We start from the raw sequence: 7,316 nt of genomic DNA, 5'->3' as shown, positions 1-7,316 counted from the left end.
TACACCGCCATCTACTGGTCACATGTGGTATAACCGTTATGGATACTCCCAGTTTCTTAAGAAGTGCCTGTTAAAAATGTTATTGATCCCCACTCTATAATTTTCTATGTTTTAAAAGCATAGTCCGTCAGCTTAATCTACTAGTTTCAAAATTAGTAAATGAGTTTTAGATTTACATCCATGTAAAAATAGCAATCGCATTCAGTCAGAAAAAGGATAAATAAAGGCCCACTCTGAAATGTCTAAAAATCTTTGCAAGACAGAAAACTTTAGAGGATTAATGTCAAGCCCTCACTACTAAACCTATTCATTTTACATTATAGCGCTTAATTAACCATAATTAGTCGTGCCATAATTTACCTCCCAGAAATAAAATACAATTCACATTGGTTCAGTCATCAAATAACTTTTAAATTACATCGATCTATCTCCTTATACTTTAAATAAAATCTTTAAATTGAACTTGGGAGATTTTCTGTGGTAGTGCAAAAACAATGTTTTAAATTGATTTTGTTCAATAAACACTATCTGCATGAGTAATTTAAAATGTTCCTGTAAATGTAAAGATCTGTGGGTTATAGAAGCAAGTCGTTCCACGGCTTATTATTTGTGTTAGGTGTTACATTTGGGGGATTTGGTCTTTTTGTAAGCGGCGTGCGCATTAGAATTTATTAAGTCTAAGTTAAACATGATAACATTTAGTTTAGTTCACCTCTCAATCAGGCATCTGTATCTGTAACACCCAATTCCAAATCGGATCTGTATACTTTCTAAAGATGTTTCTCTTTCTCGGTGGGACAAGACAGCAGCATCTGAGGGATTTGTATGCAAAAACAGGCACGGAAACCAACAATCCAGAACAAGGCTGTGTAAACACGCTGGGACTTTGCTTGTGTGTTCATGCTTGTTCAGGGGAAATCCCACAAGAGCCGGCCTGAACTCCAAGCACTACTGAGCCTGGCCCACACAGGACCCCTAGCTAGCTTAAACGGTGCTTTTAGCTCATAAAATGATCAATAATTATCGTGTCAGATCTCTAATCCCACACATTATATAATATTCAGACAGATTGGAGTGTTTGAGGTCTCCAATGCCACTTTAAGGACTTACTCATTCCTTGAACTTTTCACAAACTTACTTGAATTTTGCCCAATTTGTGCAGACATTCTTTGTAAAACAGCTTATTTCTGTATTTCTGCTCACATGTCCCCCAATCTGAGACCTTTACAAGCTTCCCACATGTTTTTTAAACAATGTTTTAACATCTCTGGCACAAACAATAGTCTGGGATCTCTTTGGTATGGGGCAAAATACAGCTTTAATGTAGTACTTTGACCATCGTTCCTCTTTACTGTTATTTTGCTTGGCCGCCGACTGCGGTATTGTGGTTTCAAACCAAATACTTCAGTCCGAGTGAAGGAGAGAGCACATTATTATGCTCTCAGTGGGCTACACTGCACATGCTAATAAGGGAAGACCACTGGGAGTATTTTTAAGAGAAGCAAAGATGTTGATGTCATCATTGAGGTTTATCTAAGTTGGGATCTGATGGCGAGAGATGCCGTTTCCTTTGGCAAAGCTCTGAGGTCCAGAACTGAATGCATGTGTTTGCCAAGGAGCCTGTTTAAAGAGATTACTCATCCGCCACACCTTTGTTGCATTACGGGTCAGACTTAAAGGTCTCACAGTCATTCATTTTCACTTTAGCATTTTTGCACATCTTTCTAGCTCCTTCAAGCTAAAAAAAAAAGTTTTTTTAAACATTTACTATTTTTAGTGCCAAATTTGGAAAAAGAAAAAGTCAAATGTAGCACCGGTACATTCAGAGTAAAGTTTGGCGGAGGTTTCTTTAGACTTTTGCTAAAACACAGCATGTCCGACTGTCCAGAGTTTATAAAATAATGTTCCCATGAAGCCAGATACATTTTAAAGATTTAAATTATTCTAAGATGGCTCTAATCTACTTTTGGTCTTGGTTGAATGACAGCTATTATTTAGTGCTTCAAATTAAAAAAATGTTTTTGCTAACACGTGTCATTCAAGAAGCTATCTAAAGGTCTACAGGTGGTTATGTTAGTTATTTAAAACTTTTACGTTTAAGCACATGTCAGAATGGCTGATACGTTCCTTTAAGGTGACGCATTATACTGTTTGAGCTAGCTAGTGAAATGGCTAGCCTCTCTTCATGTAAGGCTATAGGTTAAATTATGAATAAATGGTAAGTTATATGTTTAAAAGCAAAAGTTTTTTAAGCTAATATCTTATTTATTGTCAGGGTTTAGATAAAATGAGGATTTAGGTGTGTCTCATTTAGTTTTTAATCGGCATCAGCATCTGCGGGTCTCCATTTCATCTAACGCCCCAAAAGGACCATTTCCAGCCCATTTCAGGGACCAACCAAGTACTTGCATTTGGGGTATGCACTCTGAAATGGCCCAGTAGAGTTTCTGGTTGGGACTTACTCTTAATCAATGCATTTGCAGTGGTCTCTAGTAGGAATGAATGCCTTTTAAATTGTTCTCTGTGGAAACAAAGCTCCGGTGCAGCCGTTTCAGGAAATGGAAGTGAGCCACATCAGAGTTGAGCTTCAGACGGCAGGTTTTGGAGTATTACTTCCTGAGATTTTGACTTTTCCCCTCCATATTTGATAACAGCAGCACAGCTCTACCACTGACTCTGTTTGCTCTGCAGCGCTGATATTTTATCTTCACAAATAACACAAACCTGGAGGAATTCAACGCTAGTGTTAACTTCTGCTAGCAGAAACATTTTCTGCTGTTCCTGGACACTAAAACAATAAGAATCTTTCCCGTCGAGAGTCAACATGGGTGAGTCCATAAATGTTCAGTGACAGTGTGATGTATATCTTTCAGACTTTTCAAATCCTAGAGTTTCATCGTCTATTTTATATCAGAAGCTATGGCAGGAGATAGGTGTAGGAGACTATTTTCATGTTCAGCCTGCATAAGAAAATCAGAGTGGCCGATTATAATCAGAAATAACATTTAAAAAAATACCAAATCCAGTAAAAGTAGTAGCCCAAACATGATTGTTTGCACCCCTAAAAAGCCACAGGTATTTTACATATTGCACCTTTAAATATCTCAAACTTCCATAAAGTGTCAAGAATAACTGGGATAGAAACGGAGCAATTAGGGTGACATTGGAAACGGTGCCAGTATGTTCACTTTTCTTGACTTCAGCAGTACAGACCTCACTTTATCACTCTGGCAACCACTCTCTAGGGTCATCATGACAGGCATTTGTTCCATTATATGTACATATTACAAATAAATAACTAAATAAATAAAACAAACTGTAAACCACATATGTCATTTTTCACACCAGCCTGTTCATCTTTATTTGACCCAAAATGTGTGTTATGGTCATTTCCCTCTGTTCACTGCAGATGGGTTAAATATTACATCAAAGCATCTTTAGTGTTTTACCTCTCACATTTCTTCTTGGTATCAGTTTCAAAACTGGTGCAGGCTGCATTTTACAGTAGATTTAATGGATCAATGTCTGTAATCACATTAGCACTGGCTTAACGTATAACAAATTTGACCGTAACAGCATCAAAGAGCTGACCCCTTGTTGTAATCAGGCGTAGCATCTTTGCACCAACTCAAAAGTTATGGACTTTCTGATTTTTTGTGAAAAAAGAAAAATTGTCCTGGGGGAGATGAACTTCAGGGAGCAACACTGTAAGACAAGATGCATAAGATGAAATCATTCTACCATCACTGTGAAGTTACAGACTACTTAAAGTCTGGGGGGTCATCCTGGTGACTATTTCATTGATTGTTGTCTATGAAGCACAAAAAATAAGAGTTTATTTTTGTAGAAAGGGGTCTGACTTTCTCCAGTTTTCTACAAAACCAAAGTTTTTATGTATATGATGTCATTTGGGGGTAAATACCACCACAGTCGTCACTCAGCACTTCCTTTTCAGAGCCATTGATGAATAATCCAGATTAGCAAAAGACTGCAAAAAGACAAACAGCAGGCAAACTAAAATTGATGGCTTCCACTGAGCCACACACGGAACAGGGCATGACGTAAAATGGAAAACATGTCAAGTTAATCAAGACAAGGTTCCTGCAGCTAAAAAGCATGCATGCGTGTGTGTATCTGTGTGTGTGTGAACCTATTGCTCATTCATAATATGCAACCTTATTTTATGGTTGATTGTACTTGCCATACATAGGGGTGTATGCATGAGGGCTTTGACCATACTCCTCAGCATAAATAAACAGGAGCACTTGATAATCCATCATCCAGTGTGCTGCAGGAGAGCGCTTAATGCTAACACACCTTCTGTTTTCTATCTGGTTGCACGTATGTGAAGGATAGACTGTGTAAGGGCTAAGATAGGTAGCACAACTTATGTTAATGCTCTCTGATTGTCCATGACTGTGACTCATAAACTCTCCATGCTAAACGAGGATTATCCAAATGAGCTTCTCTCTTTTTTTCCACGAGTCCTGAACAAAATGCATAGTAGGAAGTCCACTTCATGGCATGACTGACGGAATTCTTTGAGGATTCAGATATAACTCTAACCCATTCAGAGAGGTTTAATACGTTCCAAAATAACAAACTGGATTTTTTAATGTTTCTGTTAGAATTTGATGTGACAGATTACAAATATTCTACATAATTCAGAAAATTAGACAAATAGAAACCAACTTAAAGGTGCATTGTGTAAGAATGAAGTAAGAGTGACATCCTGTGGTCAAATGTGGTTACTGCAACCCATCTTCCAACCACTTTCTCACATCTGTTCTCTGAGTTACATGGCTGTTGCCAATACATAAAGGAGAAAAAATAAAGCATTCTGCTTGAGAGCAGGAAAAAAATGTATATTTTAAATCTGCCTTTCACTTTGTTCTAAAGGGAAAAAGCTGAACACCCCCCCCCCCCCTCCCCAGCTGGCTGAGATGGAAAAATGCATCAACGTAATCTTTCTTCCAACATGACTGAGACATTAGATAACTTTGTGATCATTTCACTGTAAAATTCTTACATATTGCACCTTTAATAAGGACACAATATAAATGAAAAATATACAGTAATTTGGTTGGCAAATTTACACAAATTCGATTTTTTTTGTTGATAAAGGTTTGTTGTTACCTTTGCTGACATGTTCTGACAGTCACTGCTGCCTTCGTCAGTGCAAACTTCGGATGATAATGGCGTCACCTCCTTTTATCCGCACCTGCACCTTCTCCACTCAACATCTGCTGTTCTGATGAAGGTGGCTGTGAATGTCAAAACATGTCAGGAAAGGTAGCAACAAACCCCTATCATGCTGTATAACAAAGAACTAAAGACAAGAAATTGGATAACCAACACAGTACGAACTTAACATAGAAATTAACACAAAGTTTGTCCGGAGAACACCGTTCATTAGATGTTTATCTAATCGTGTCCATCAGCTTTTTACTGAGATGGAAAAATGATGGTGAAACAGTGTATGTGAGCAAATTAGATGAAAATATAATTTAACTTTGAGATTGACTAAAAACTAAGTTTCAATAAAAGAAAAACACCATATTCTTAAAATTACCCTTCTAATTGTAACACACGAAGGTGGTAGCTTCATGGTTTGATGCAGCTTTTCATTAGTGATGGAGCAAAGATTGACACATTGTTTATTATACCTATTATAATTGAAATTCCATCCATCCATCCAGAAGGCAATCTCTCTCCTCAGCAACATCTTCCATCTCCTCTTGTGGTTCCCCAAGACATTCACAGGTCAGACAGAATGTAAGCTCCTTCCAGTGAGGGAATAGTCTATGTGAGAAAACATACAACATGCATGCGATGAAGCTGTCTGTAGTGGAATAAGCTGACGTTCTTCCAAGCTGATGGAGTTTTGCATCTTCTTGTCAGTCTTAATAGCACTTCAACTGCCTGACATCACTTATTTCTTATTTCCTTGTCTTCATCTTCTTGTAAAGAGATCTTTCTGCAGCCATCACCAGGTTTCACGTAATTACTACCTTTCTTGGATCAATCTTTTATCTTGGATGTCAGAACTTGGATCTGAGAATGATGTCATACCAAACTATTTGCAATACAGGCAAAAAAAAATTATTTCTTTGCATCCTGTGCATTCGGATATTGTAACACATTTCCTTATAAAGATATCATGAGATACAAACCAACAGAATTAAAAGTAAATATATATTTTTTACTGCAGCTGTTGCCATTACTTATGTGCAAGGCAGGCATGTTGGATTTAAGATCTGGGCTGGAGCTAAATTAGTTGGAATTCTGACTGGTGAATGTTTGTGTGGAGTTTTAACTTTGAACTCAGAAACGAAGACTTCCAAGCACAAACGGAGGATGCCATTGCTTCAGAATAGCACCTGTGTTCTTATTTATCAGATTTTTTTCGGATTTAAAATGTAGCATTGTTTCTTTAATCATCTTTGGTGTGTTCTTGCTGTGTTGAAATTCTAATTCCATCTTCAAGTTCTTTTTAAAACACAGAAAGGTGTTTGCAGCCGCAACCGAAACGTTGCAGGTAAATAAAACCTTTCTGTGTTTTAAAAAGAACTATAAGATGGAATTAGCATTGTTTCTTAATTGTCATACACTAAATAGGTTTTTAAACTTTAAGCTTGAGCTTTAACAATGATCTCAGTGATTGTTGAGTTACAGGCTTGACCAGTTTCATATTTGACACCACTCTGCAGACCTCTGCACACCAAAAACCGCACTTGATCGTTTTGTGGAGTGGGTAGGTGTCCTAGGGGGCGCTCTTTACCTGCTTTACAGCTGTTAGCTGTAATGCTAGCGATTAGCATTTTCTGTTTGCCGATTGTCAATAAAAAGCACAAGAAGAAAAAAAGAGAAGTTTGCTTTCTCTGCTGGCATCATGGCGGAGCCTGGAAGTCAAAGTAAGGGAGTAATGTCTTTGGAGGTGAAGCAAAGAGCTAAAGCCAGAGTGAACATCGACGTGGCCCACGCTAGCTTGAGGGAGCTAAAGGAGGTTACAAAATCACAGACTGATGGTGACCTGGCTTTGTTGCAACCGGAATTGTAAGTAATAATATTTTTTGTCCAACATTGTGGATCTTTTTACTTAGATGGCTCATGTTAGTGTCAGCTCATTGTTAGCACTAGCTACAGCTGACTACAGCAGGGTTTTTTCATGACAGTTGTTATTCCACTTTCAACCAGTAGGGCAGAGCAGCAGGAAACCGCTCTGTGTGACTTTAAATCAGAAAAAAAAGAGTTCCCAGAGAATAAATATGTGTTTGAAATCTACTCCACTGTAACTTGTTACTGCAGACTGACCG

Source organism: Nothobranchius furzeri, chromosome 7, assembly GCF_043380555.1.
Source record: "Nothobranchius furzeri strain GRZ-AD chromosome 7, NfurGRZ-RIMD1, whole genome shotgun sequence".
Classification (NCBI taxonomy): Eukaryota; Metazoa; Chordata; class Actinopteri; order Cyprinodontiformes; family Nothobranchiidae; genus Nothobranchius; species Nothobranchius furzeri.
The sequence above is the reverse complement of the archived record's forward strand: the minus strand, read 5'-3'. Positions refer to the sequence as shown.